This window comes from Notechis scutatus, chromosome 1 (genome assembly GCF_049901735.1).
Source record: "Notechis scutatus isolate UNSWTSFEM ecotype Mainland chromosome 1, rNotScu1.2, whole genome shotgun sequence".
Taxonomy (NCBI): Eukaryota; Metazoa; Chordata; class Lepidosauria; order Squamata; family Elapidae; genus Notechis; species Notechis scutatus.
In genome coordinates this window covers 81,646,432-81,660,812 of record NC_142009.1, presented here as the reverse complement: position 1 = coordinate 81,660,812, position 14,381 = coordinate 81,646,432, and positions in this window count along the sequence as shown.

Genomic DNA, 14,381 nt, shown 5'->3' with positions numbered 1-14,381 from the left:
TCAAGGATTGTGGCTCGGCTCTCCTACGCCCAGTTCACTATTGCGCAGAATGCAGAACTATCTAAAATAGTTATCTGAAATTGGCGTAAAGGTTGCTTTTCCTTGCGTAGGAGGGATCCTTTTTCCAAGGTTATCGATTCGTTTGTTATTGGGAGAGGGTCGTTCTGAAACAGCCGGAAAACTATTAATGAAATGTTTCGGGAATGACCAACTTGTTCGTAAGAATCATTACTAACAAATTTTTTCTACAGGATATGTTGGCCAGTACTGCCCAAGTACTTTGAGTAACGTTGAAGAGCTGCGATTATAAAATATAATCTTATAAAAGAAACAAAAAAAACAGCGACAGCTAGGTTCGCACAATGTGGTAAGCCAAGGGGTTTTGACTGGTGACATGTTTTGACAACTTGTAGAAAGGGTCGTAATTGTTTTTAAGCTGATGAAATTGTGTAAGCAAAGCAGCCGTTTTTCAAGTTTGTTTTTTTGGAGAAGCCTGCAGCACCGGTTGGGGTACAGCAAAGGTTGTTTTTTTATATAATTTTACATGCAAGCCCCTTGCAGTATACCATGTGATTCACATTATGACTTCTGACAGAAGAAAGTGCAAATAATTCCATTTTATAAAATTAGGGGTTCCAGTATACTTACAGTGAGGTCAATACAGAAATACCCCAAATCCTATTGATCTAAATTAAAGATCTTCTCAAGTAAGATTATTGTCTAGATACAAAAATCTAGACAATCACTAATTAGCAGTGAAGTTACTTTATTTCCTGTATTTTTTTTTCACTATCGACAAATGGTTGTCCAGATTTTTATTTTCTAGATGCAATAACTGGTTGTCACCTGAGAATAGTATATGACTGTAGCATTGCTTTCTACAAACCGGCAAGGATATTCCACTTTAAACATGCCAATCCATTTATTTTCCCCAATTTTTAAAAGCCCTTTTCTTGCAAATTCTGAATTCTACATTTCTAAAACCAGACATTTGTATATGTGTAGGCTATAAAGAACAAACTTTGAAATTCAAGAACTGTTGTGTCTCCCTACCTAGTTAGTATAAATGTTATTATGTGACAGTAAATTAACTCATTTAATTGCTTAGTCAAAATCAATGTGCAAAAATAAAATTGGAAGCTTGTTCAATACATTACTTAAATTAGCTTTATTATTTCCAAGCAAGCAGTTAATAACTTATATCTACTGTAATAGCTAAACTACAATGAGCTTGGTGTAGTTTACAGCATAGTGTGTGAATTAACACAATGTAACTTGTAAACCATGATTTATGTCTTAGGTCTTTTCCAGCAACCAGTGCCCCCCCAATGTGCTCCACCTATCCTTGAAGGGACAGAAAATTACACTGGAATGTAATTGTCTGTTTGTCCATTTTTATTATGCTTTTTACCTTGAAAATATACACAATAAATAGAACACAAGTACGAGTAAAATAAACATATAATTCAGTTCAAATTAAAAGCTCAATCATATATTAAATGCCACTAAGATAACAAAAACACTTAGGACGTACACACAAAGATCATAATGTCCTGCTGGGCAATGCAACCCCAGTCAGAACCAATGACAGAAAATTCTGAGATGTAAGGGGACCTAGAATCCACAGTTGCTCAGCTTACAAAGGTTGATGTGCTGTCCCAGCCAGTCTACGGGAGTTGGATAGTTACTAAGGAATTGTGAGCTGTCCCCTTAAGGGAATGCATTATGGTAAATGTAGTTAAAGGTATTCTGGGAAATGTAGTTCATGTCACGTGGCCACATCTGTAATCCTGGTTGGGCACTAAATTGCCCCTCCAAGGGTTGAGGGAGGTTTCCTCCATTCTTGTCTGCACTCATGGACTGATAACAGCTTTCTTTCTATTGCTACGTGATGGGTTAGGAAAATAACCATTTTTTACCTGCAATGCTGATATACAAAGGATTGGTCATTATAGAAGAGCTTCGTAACAAATGTGAGTTATGAAGATACCTGATGTACCAATAATTGTACTTTGTTATGGATGTTTTGTGCAATTATCTATCTGCATATCTGCATAGCCACAAATCCACCTCTGTGCATGAGACAGGACAGAAAAGTTGAGTTTAAGCTAGATTCTCCTTACCCATGTTCCCATAGACTTAAAACAGTGAAAAGAACTTGGACAACAACATTTCGTTGGCCAGGTTTGCAAACATACCATTAGGTTTTATCAGCTTTACTTGAGTTCCACATAAGTGATGGGGTGTATTATGTCATGATATTACATGCTCCCTTTTGGACACCTACTGTATGTTGTGATAGACTTCCTAAAGGATCAGAAAGTTAAATTTTAGGCTATGAATAACAGTGCTAATTAATTCAATCAGCAGGCATACAATATGTAGTGAAAGTATAATCTATATCAGGGGTCCCCAACCACCGGTCCGCGGACCGGTACCGTCCGTGGAACAAGTCCTACCGGGCGCTGGTTTGCTGGCGCGCCATCTTTTTGATGAAAAAGTGCTTCCGGTGAGCTTTTCCGGTAGAAAGCTCACCGGAAGCACTTTTCATCAAAAAGATGGCGGCGCCCAGCTAATGCACGTACCGGCCCGCGCCATAAAAAAGGTTGGGGATACCGGGCCACGGCATAAGAAAGGTTGGGGATCACTGATCTATATGATTCTAAAAAATGGGAAGAGAGATTGACCTTTTTTTTAGCAACTGTCATGAATGTACTTGGAATATTGTGAATTGTTGTGCCTCTTTGGATACCAGCATTGTAACTGCTGATGTAAGATATGATTATTTGAACAATAAGAATTTGAAGTTGCACTCTACACTGCATGCACAATTATTAGGCAAGTGAGTATTTTGACCATATCATCATTTTTATGCATATTTTCCACCTCCGAGCTGTGTAAACTTGAATGCTTAGTGTATATAAGCATACCAGGTGATGTGTTTTTGTGTAATGAGAGAGGGTGTGTGTCCTAAGGAGATCAATACTCTATATCGAGGTGTGCATAATTATTAGGGAGCTTCTTTTCCTCAGGCAAAATGGGCCAAAAAAAGAGATTCAACTGGTTTTGAAAAGTCAACAATTGTAAGAAGTCTTTCAGAGGGATGCAGCGCTCTTGAAATGGTTGAGATATTGGGGCATATTCACAGAACCATCAAACATTTTGTTTCAAATAGTCAACAGGGTTGCAAGAAATGTGTTGAGAAAAAAAAGATGCACATTAACTGCCGAAGATTTGAGAAGAATCAAACGTGAAACTACTAGGAACTCATTATCCTCCAGTGCTGTCATATTCCAGAATTGCAACCTACCAGGAGTGCCCAGAAGTACAAGGTGTTCAGTGCTCAAAGACATGGCCAAGGAAGGCTGAAACCTGACCACCACTGAACAAGACACATAAGTTGAAATGGCAAGACTTGTTGAGGTATTCCCCATTAGGAGAATGAGTGCACTCAGGGAAACATAGAGAGAGTGGTGAGGAATAACACACAACTAGCCTATAGATACACTGAATGGTAAAATGTAGGTTTTACTTCCTGTAAACAGGTAAACAAAGTCCAACGAACAGTCCAAATCATACACGGTTAAAGCAGGTAGTATTCAATACAATCAGTCCAGGGATAATCCAAAAACGAAGTCCCGTATCATAAAGTTCAGTAAACCGAGTTTGCTAACAGTTTGCAAGACTCACAGCAATCCAAGCAGAACCACGATCAGGCAAAAGGCAATAGGGAAATGCAAGAAGACAAACCAGGTTTCTGGCTCCATCTTATGGCCGTCAGAGGAACCTCAGCCAATCACAATTACAGCACTCTCTTAAAGATACAACAGTATTAAATAACTATCCTGGTTTATATATTGCCAACCCAACAGTTAGGTGACTATCATTCCTAACAAGACTGGGCCAAGAAATATCTGAAGACAGATTTTTTTAAAAAATTTATGGACTGATGAGTTGAGTGACTCTACAGACGAATTCTCACTTTTACTTTCTTCAATATTCAGGTTTGAGGTTTATTAACATTTTCAGTTGACCCAGAGCACTATAGTTGTTCAACAGTAATATGAATCCTCCAAAATACAACTTGCACACAGTGTAGTTGTATCAGCAACCTTCATCAATGTTACTAACCCTTAATTGGGGGATCTGTTGGCCAGTTCTACACAAGTGGTTTGAGTAATGTTGAAGAACTGTGATTAACTGGCCTATAAAGCTTGTTCAGTGCATTACTTATGTACTTAAGTTGGAAGGCTTTTGTTTATTTAAGGCCTCTTTTGTCAGCAAAATAGAGGAGATATAATTTGAGCTACTATATAATAGGGTTCAACATGTTCACCTTATGGTAATCAGAATTAATTATAAATGCCCATGAGTAAGAACTTTCTTGTGAAATATACAAAATGGTTTGCTTGATAAGTGTTGGTATAGTTAGGCTTAGCTTGATATGGAGACAACCATCTAATGTATTTTTATAGCTGTAGATTTATAATCATTTTACTTAATGGCACTTCATACATCAGAATTAGGTAGAAAAAGTTATTTTTCTTTTTGCCTCCCTGATCCAACCATGGCAAACAGAAGCAGTGAAAATGAGTCTGTTTCAGTTGCAGCATCTTTGTTGTTTCCATTTTTTGTCTGTGTTTTTGCAATTTGCCTTTGAGGGTGAAACAGGAATGCTAGTACCAATAGAAGACAATATTTGTAGCTCAGGGTTAAACTGTGGATTCTTTACTGCTCTTGGTTATTTTTTTGCAGATGTTTCTTTGAGTAATGAGAGCTCAGGGCATCATATACCCCCACAGGAATGCCAGTGCAGTGCAGAAAGCTCAACCTTTCTCTGTCTTACACACAGTATCTTTGACTCTGTTTGGGCCACCTCATTTTTAAAAAAAAATATTAAAATAAAAGTGGAAAAAATAACTGGAACATGTCAGTGTCATGGCCAATGAACACAAAGATCTCTGTGATGCCAACCAACAATAAATGTTTTTGGTTCACTGGCCAAGTTTGTTCTGTTGTCTTGATTAGTATAGGTTTGAAGAATAAGTACTGGTAATTATGATTACCAGGGGGAGGGGCCATTACCTTGCAGCCTTACTCCCGAGTCGCCCGTGCTGCTGTAACTGCTCTCTCCTATGAGCAACCCTGCGTGCACGCGCACTTGGCACAGGCTCCTCGGGAACCTCATCATCACTGCTACTAGCCCCCACATTCTCTGAAGGCAGCTGTTCACTCCCTAATGGTCCTGGCCCCTCATCTGAGTCCTCGCTCTCCTCCACCGTCCGCACCTGCTGCCAGCTAACCACAACAGTATGACCTTTCTGTTCATCGGCTATAAGTACAGTACATTATCGAGAAAAAATCCCAACTCAGTTGTCGAGCACTTGCTTTGTATGCATGAGGTCTCAATTTCAATCCCTGATATTACCCATTAGAAGAATCACGTGATATGTATGAATGAGAAAGAGTATAAGAAAAAATAAGCCTCCATATTTCATCCTCTAGAATTCTAGCTGGGAGGAAGCGGAAGGCTTGAAATAAGTTAAAGAATATTTCTCTTTAAAACTGTTGTGGCCCACCAGCGGCTGGCGGAGCTGGCAGCAGAGTCACACAGTGAGGAGGTTGGGGAGGAATATGGGCCAGTCCTGGAAGTTGAGGAAAGCTCAGATGAGGGTTCTGCGTCAGAGGCAGAGATGGGGCCAGGGCAGGCTGGCAGTTATCAGCTGCCTTCAGAGTCAGATAGCAGTGAGGCCGGGGAGCAGCTGGAGACGGTTTGCACACTGCGCATGCACAGAGCTGCCAAAAGAAAAGAACAGTTATGAATTAAGGGTCAACGTGGGAGTAAGGCCACAGATGAACAGTGAATAGTCCCTCCCATAGGGATTCAAAGAAGAGCAAAAGGGGAGGTGGCTTTTTCAGGAAACCATTTGTTTGTTCGTTCATTGCAGCAGTGTGAAAATCTGTCTCTGCATCGCAGTGACTCTCTGCCAAGCCTTTCTTTGTCAGCACTATGTTTGAAAATATTTACTTGGCATCTCTCCAGGCTAGATAAGGTCTGTACTCCTAATTAGACCTTTGAAAGACTTTTTGCCAGGCCTTTGGCTGAATGTAAATGCAAGAAATTCAACTTTGATTAATAAAAGAGGTTTTGCTGGGACAAAACTATGACTATCATTAAGTGTTGTACCTTATGATTGTTGACAAATGTATATTTTCTTTTATGTGTATACATAAAAGAAATTTTTGCACCAAGACAAATTCCTTGTGTTTCCAACCACACTTGGCCAATGAAGAATTCTATTCTATTCTATTCTATTCTATTCTATTCTATTCTATTCTATTCTATTCTATTCTATTCTATTCTATTCTATTCTATTCTATTCTGGGTAATAGGCTGTGTGATGACCTTCTGGGTCTTGTGCTGTAATCTCCTGGGCTGTGTTGTAACATCCTGAAGTTTTGTGGTGTAACCTCCTGAGTTCCGTGATGTGATATCCTGAGCAGGTGGCTATGATGTAACATTCCGGGTTTTGGTTTGGCTCCGAGTTTGAGGTCTGGCTATGTGTTCATGGTGTGTGTCAGTTTGCTTGGTTTGGGGGTCGGGTATGTGGCTGCTGGTGATACAGTCATGGTCTGGTTTCTGGACGGTGGTTGCCTTTCATCTATGGGATAGGTTTGGGTTTGAGTCTGGTGAGGGAGATTGGTGGTGGTGACATGTGTTGTTTTGGGTCCGGTGTTGGTTTTCGTGGGTGGGACTCATTTGTTGATAAGAGCTAGTTTCCATATGTCTGGTAGGTGGGAGGTATCCTCCCGTTTATTCATGTTATGGAGGTGTTTCTCTATTTCGATGTCACAACTATAGAACCCAGAAGGTCATCACACAGCCCATTACCCAGGTCGTTACAACACAGGAGGCTGATAGACACACAGCCAGCACCTCAGCCGCACAGGTTCTTACAAAAAAGCCAACCAATCTGCAAACATCAACTCCATCAACCAATCAAGAAATGACAACCCAGTCAACCAGCCCGCTTACAACAGAGCCAGCACACCACACCTCCCCACCAGTATTTATATAGAGATGGCAGCTCCGATCACGTTTTGCTCGCACAAGCACGAAGCCGAAAGCACCAGCCTGTATGGAACAGCTGTCCTGCCCTACATAAGAGGTATTACAGACAAAATCAGTAAGATACTACACAGGTATCACATCAAGACTTCCTTTAAAACAGACAGAAAAATAGCAGCCATCCTTAGAAACCCCAAAGATAAAATTGACCTGGAAAACCAAGGCATATATGAAGTCCCCTGTGCATCATGCCCGGCCAAATACATTGGACAGACCAATAGAAGAATTAGTACCCACCTGGATGAACACAAAAATGCAGTAAAAAAGCTGGAACACACTTCCTCACTAGTCCAACACATGAAAGCCACAGGTCATAGCATCAACTTCAATGGCACCAAAACCCTAGCCACTATAGAAAACCCCAGCCACAGAATTATCAGAGAAGCCATAGAGACCTGAAAGCATGAATAGAAGAGATGATTCCACCAGACTGTCAATTATTTGGAAGCCTGCACTCACAAACAAAAAAATCTCCACACCACAAGCCAGGCAAACACCTGGGCACAAACAGATCCCCCCTGATACCTCCAGCTCAAACACACCCCAACCAGGCACCCAGACAAAACCTAGCTTCCTAACAAATGATAGCCATCCATTTACTTGGAGCCAAGCTGCACTAAAAGCCTCCAATACAGGAACACAATGTTGCCAGCCAATCAAGACAAAAAAAGCCACAGAAGATATTAGAAACACCAATCAAGCAGAACACAGCAAACTCCAAGACCAATAAACACAGACCAAGACTCCCAACCAATCAGGATGAAGAAAAAACCATTCTGGCACAGCAGTAGGCTAGCCCCAAATTTAAAACTGAAACAACTGTAAAAGTCTGACTCACAGACGAACACAATACAGAAGCCTGATGATGGCAGATGAGATTCTGCCGAAACGTTGCTACAACTTTAAAAGCACAACTATAATGACGTGGGAAAATACCCGAACAAAGCTGAATACCATACCCACGAAAACTTAGTTCTTTGTTGATATTACCCCAAAATTAAACATAACCACTAGATTCATTTATGAATTAGATACCATCCTATAATACAGTAAAAAGCTTTCTTAGGGAGAGCACTATTCCGGTTGTCATACCTGGTAAACTTCAATAAATGCATTTTGTGTATCTGTTTCTTATCTCCTTATGCTAAATAGAACTCAAAACTATTTAAATGAATACATTTTATTTACAGCTCTTCTAATTAGAAAAACTTGTGCAGTCTAATTTTTAATTATATGTACAAGAATCTCCATTGCTTTCTTGTTAAATATACTCAGGAATTATTCATATCTCTATGTCTTACATGATTGTTTAAGAAAATGATTTAAGAAGTTTTTTTTTTAAATTGTTATCATATAAAACTCTAGGAAAGGATTTATAAAATATAAAATAGGACTGATCAACTGTGCTCGCTCCATCAGGCAGGGCTAGCTATAAATCTTGTCAGCCAAGGAATTCTGGCTGTGGGGTCCAGGAAAAGAGCATTTTCTGCTGTGACTTTCAGCCTTTGAAATATTGTGCCACTCAAGGTGAGGTCTGCCCCTCCACCTCTAGGCCTTCCAAAAGGGCCTGGAAACCTGGTTCTGCCAACTGGCTTGGGGGCCCAATGGGGGCCTACCACTCTGAATTTGTTTAGGAGATTAGGAGATCTCCACCTCACCCCGTTTATGTATTCGTCCCATTTATCCAATTTTGTTAATTTGTAACATTCTCATTTTTAATGCTCAATTTTTTTAACGTTCTCATTGTTTTATATTATTGTTTGAAAATGTAAGCCACCCAATGGTCACTTGACAGTGAGATGGAGGGATTTATTAATAAATATAATAAATAAATAAAACCGTGTGGAAGAACTAATCAGAAGAGGGAAGGATCAGAACGGATGGAGAACCCATCCCAAGTGAAGATGCAATACTGTCTTTAGAAGCCAAGCCTCCAAGGCTGACAAGGTCCTCTTCTAGATGGAAGACCAGGAGACGGGTTTTATTAATGGCAGGAAATAAGTGCCGGCGACCTCCTGGTTCTACCGGACAAGCGCCAATCAGAGCAAGAGGGATTCCTCAGCGGGAGTCGTGAAGCAATCCAGCGCATCTTCGCGTGGTAGCTATATAACTCATTGTCCAATCACTGCGAGAAAAGTACAGGCAAGGGAGGAGCCTCAGGGATTACGTAAAAAACAAACAAAGCAATGGCTGCAAATAAGCCAACAGATAGGCAAGCAAGCAGCGATCTATTTTTTTGCATCGTTTCTTCTGCCATAGTAGCATTCACCCTTTTTCTTTTAATCACAAGCCATCTAGAGACACTTAGGTGGGGTGGGCGGTGAATGAATTGGATAAATAAACGAACCAAGGGTGGGGGGAACTTCCACCCAACCTTGACCTGGAGCTTAAGAGTGATGAAGTCCACATTCCGACACCCGCTCTGGCTAATAATTTCCCGTGTGTTTCAAACTGTTCTCCTAATGAACGTAATGACTCTGCAGACAAATAAAGAGAATGAAGAAACGAAGATGCCAAGACGACTCCCACCTTGTGGAGGACAGATGGAAGGAGGAATGTCAGTGTAGTGTGGAGGGGTAAGAAAATACGTTAGAAGAACGACTTAGCCTGCTATTTTGCACACGACAGCTGAAATGAAGGCTTGTTAAACTCAATCGGACTTGCAGTGCCCATTTCCAATCTGTTACCTAAACAGTTCTTAACAGTTAACTAAGGAGTTAACAAGCCCTGTATCCTCCCACCCTCGCAGTTCTCCACCCCTTCTCGCAGTACAATTCCAAGCTTACCTACCACAATCCTACCTCAGTTCATTTTCTTACCTTTCTGCCACGGGCAGAAAAAAGTATAGGGTTTCCTCTGTGGTAATGGAGTCAGGGAGAGATGCGTTGGAGCCATGTTTCACAGACAAATATAATGTCGAATGTAGCCGTATTTAGTAAGAGGAGAAATTCAGGTATTTTATTTACAAGGCTTCTTGCATTGAGTAGCTTGCATTTAAGGCCAGTTGTGGTTAGAATAGAGGTAGGGGCGTGCGTGCCTAGTTTTGAGTGATGTTGGATTGGATGCTGCAATCATTGCAAATACATGGTAGTTGCCAAACAAACAAAGTTTGATCACATGACTGTGGGGATTCTGCAACAGTCATAAGTCTGAAAACTGGCCATGTCACTTTTTTCTGTGCCATTGTAACTTTGAATAATCATTAACGAATGGTTATAAGTCTAGTATAGGAGTGTCAAACTCAATTTCATTGAGCACCACATCAGGGTTCTGTTTGACCTTGAAGGGCCAGAAGGGGCATGACCAGGGTAGATGTGGCTGCATGACGTCACTCGTGTTGGGGGAGCGCCTGTGGCAGCCTGAGCACTCTGCCACCAAAAATTGGCTTCCAAGCTCTGTTTTTGGCTGGGATGGCTTCCTACAACCCTCTGCCAGTGAAAACAGAGCTCGGGGAGCCATGCATAGCCCTCGTGAGCTCCATTTTTGGCTGGAATAGCCTCCTGCACTCTCTGCCATTGAAAATGGAGTTTGCGAGGGCCACATATGGCCCTCCTGGGCTCCATTTTGGCTGGCAGAGACACCACGGGCTGGTCCTTCACTGTTTTCAGAGCAGCCCTGCAGCCCAGATCTAAACACCCCATAGGCTGGCTCTGGCCCCCGGGCCTTGAGTTTGCCACCCTTGTTCTAGAATTACCTCTATAGCATGGATTAAGTTCCATTTAATGACATAAAATTTTTCTAATAATCAATTCAACTTTTTTTTTAGCAGAACAGATACAGAGGTAGTATGCTGCCGGTTCACACTGGTTCTAGAGATCCGGTAGCGCTGGTCAGTAGTTGGCCCTGCCCACTTGCCCCCACCCTTTCCTGTCCTATATTGCCTTTGTTTGTAGCTCAGCTGATTCGTGTGGCAGAGCAAATTGCTACGGCTAAGCTGTTTTACTCACCAGCACTGACGGTAAATTTTCAAGCTTAAAATTTCCCGTTGTAAAACCCTCTGTGTGCACGCAAAGCACATGTGCGCGCACTAGGCGCACACCCACAGAACCAGGAGTAAAAAAGTTTGCATTCCAGCACTGGACAGATATACTAAGGATTATATGGAGGAAATACTTTTGTCCAAGGTGATCAGTAATATTGATAATGCATGAAAATAACAGCACACTGTCATGTTTGGGCACTAATCATAATTACAGTACTTATCCTTCAAACCTATACTAACCAAGACAACAGACCACACTTGGCCAGCAAAAAAGCAACTTTTATTGTTGGTTGGCATCACAGAGATCTTTGTGTTCATTGGCCACCTGACACTGACATGTTCCGGTTACTTTTTCCATTTTTATTTTATTATTTTAAAAAAATGAGGTGGCCCAATCAGAGTCAATACTATGTATAAGACAGAGAGAAAGATACTGTGTGTAAGACAGAGAAAGGTTGAGCTTTCTGCACTGCACTGGCATTCCTGTGGGGGTATATGATGCCCTGAGCTCTCATTACCCAAAGAAACATCTGCGAAAAAATAACCAAGAGCAGTAAAGAATCCACAGTTTAACCCTGAGCTACAAATATTGTCTTCTATTGGTACCAGCATTCCTGTTTCACCCTCAAAGACAAGCTGCAAAAACACACAGACAAAAAATGGAAACAACAAAGATGCTGCAACTGAAGCAGACTCGTTTTCACTGCTTCTGCTTGCCATAGTTGGATCAGGGAGGCAAAAAGGAAAATCACTTTTTCTACCTAGTTCTGATGTATGAAATGCCATTAGTAAAATGATTACAAACCTACAACTATAAAAATACATTATATGGTTGTCTCCATATCAAGCTAAGCCTAACTATACTAACACTTATCAGGCAAACCTTTTTGTATATTTCACAAGAAAGTTCTTACTCATGGGCATTTATAATTAATTCTGATTACCATAAGGTGAACATGTTGAACCCTATTATATAGTAGCTCAAATTATATCTCCTCTGTTTTGCTGACAAAAGAGGCCTTAAATAAACAAAAGCCTTCCAACTTAAAGTCCCAATTTGCAGTATACAACCTGATTCTGATGTATAAAGACATCACGAGTCTATATCACTGCTAGAAACAACTGCCATACATCAGGTCAAGGATGAATTCCTAGTCATGTCATCAAACAGACAGTTCAGAAAGGTTAGTAAATCAGCAGCCTTTTTGAACTGAATGCCAGCAAAATGTTGGAAAAATCACTTTGTTTTCCAATGAAGATTCAGATTCTTCTTGTTCAAATAATCGTATCTTAAATAAGTTACAATGCTGACATCCAAAGAGGCACAATATTCAGAATATTCCAAAGTACATTCATGACAGCTGCTAAAACAAAGGTTTAAGTAATGTATTGACCAAGCTTTATAGGCCAGTTAATCACAGATTTAAGTAATGTATTGACCAAGCTTTATAGGTCAGTTAATCAGTTACTCAAACCACTTGTGCAATACTGGCCAACAGATCCCCCAATTTAAGGGTTAGTAATATTGATGAAAGGTACCAATACAACTACACTGTGTGCACAATTATTAGGCAAGTTGTATTTTGGAGGATTAATTTTATTGTTGAACAACTATAGTGCTCTGGATCAATCGAAAATGTTAATTAACCTCAAGCCTGAATATTGAAGAAAGTAAAAGTGAGATTTTGGCTTTCTTAGGAGAATATATGTGCACAATTATTGGGCAACTCTGCGCAGAATTATTATGGAAATAAATGAAAAAATCAAAATTTGCCCATCTCACCCGTTTATTTGCATGTTAAAGTAAGAATAATAAACAGCTCGAAATGTACAAATAAGCATTTCTGACATTTTAAAAAAATCAGTTTCCTGATCTGTTGACAATCAACTTTTTGTGCAGCAACAACCACAGCCTCCCAGACACTTCACAGAGGTGGACTGTTTTTCTTCACTGTAAATATCCCATTTAAGAAGGGCCCACAGGTTCTCAATAGGGTTTAGATCAGGTGAGGAAGGGGGCCATGTTAAGGCCTTTACTGGCTAGCCACACAGTGGTGTACTTCAATGCATTGTCCTGCATAAAATAATGGCTTTGAAAGATGTAGACTTTTCCGCTGCTTGAAGAAAGTCTCTTCTAAAAACTGGCAATAGGTTTGAGAGTTGATTTTTGAGTCCATCTTCAACCCAAAAATGTCTAACTAGCTCATCTTTAATAATACCAGCCCATACCAGTACCCCATCTCTAAGTTGCTGGCTTCTGAGTCGAAGTGCAGCTTTGTACCTGTTACTGATCCAGCTACAGGCTCATCCATCTGGTCTGTAGAGTCACTCTCAAGTCATCAGTCCATAAAACCTTTAAAAAAGCTGTCTTCAGATATTTCTTGGTCCAGTCTTGCCGTTTCAACTTATGTGTCTTGTTCAGTGGTGGTCAGGTTTAAGCCTTCCTTACCTTGGCCATTTTTAAAAGGGCTTTTAAAAATAGGGGAAAATAAATGGGATTGGCATGTTTAAAGAGGAATACCCTTGCATGTTTCTAGAAAGCAATGCTATAGTCTTGTACTGTTCTCAGGTGGCAATCTGTTATTGCATCTAGAATATAAAAATCTGGACAATCATTAGTTGACAGTGAAAAAAAATTCAGGAAACAAAATCTCTTCACTGCTAATTAGTGATTGTCTAGATTTTTGTGTTTTACATCTGCCTAACCCTACTTTATAAGATCTTTAATTTAGATCAATAGGATTTGGGGTATTTCTGTATTGACCATGCTGAAAGTATACTGGAACCCCTAATTTTATAAAATGGAATTATTTGGACTTTCTTCTGTCAGAAGTCATAATGTGAATCACATGGTATACTGCAAGGGGCTTCTTGCATGTAGAATTATTTTAAAAAACAGCCTTTGCTGTACCCCAACCGGTGCTGCAGGCTTCTCCAGAAAAACAGAAACTTGAATAACAGGGCTGCTTTGTTTACACAATTTCACAGTTGAGAAAGTCCAGAAATATTTCACAAGAGTTCTCCACTCGTCTACTCGTTGTAGAATACCTTATGCCTCCAGACTTGAAATTCTAGACCTAGAAAACCTTGAAAATCAGTCTTTGGTCTGATCTAAGTATGGTATATAAAATCATACATTGCAATGTCCTACCTGTCAATGAATACTTCAGCTTCAACCATAACAACACAAGAGCACACAATAGATACAAACTCAAGGTTAACTGCACCAAACTTGATTGCAGGAAATACGACTTCAGCAACAGAGTGGTC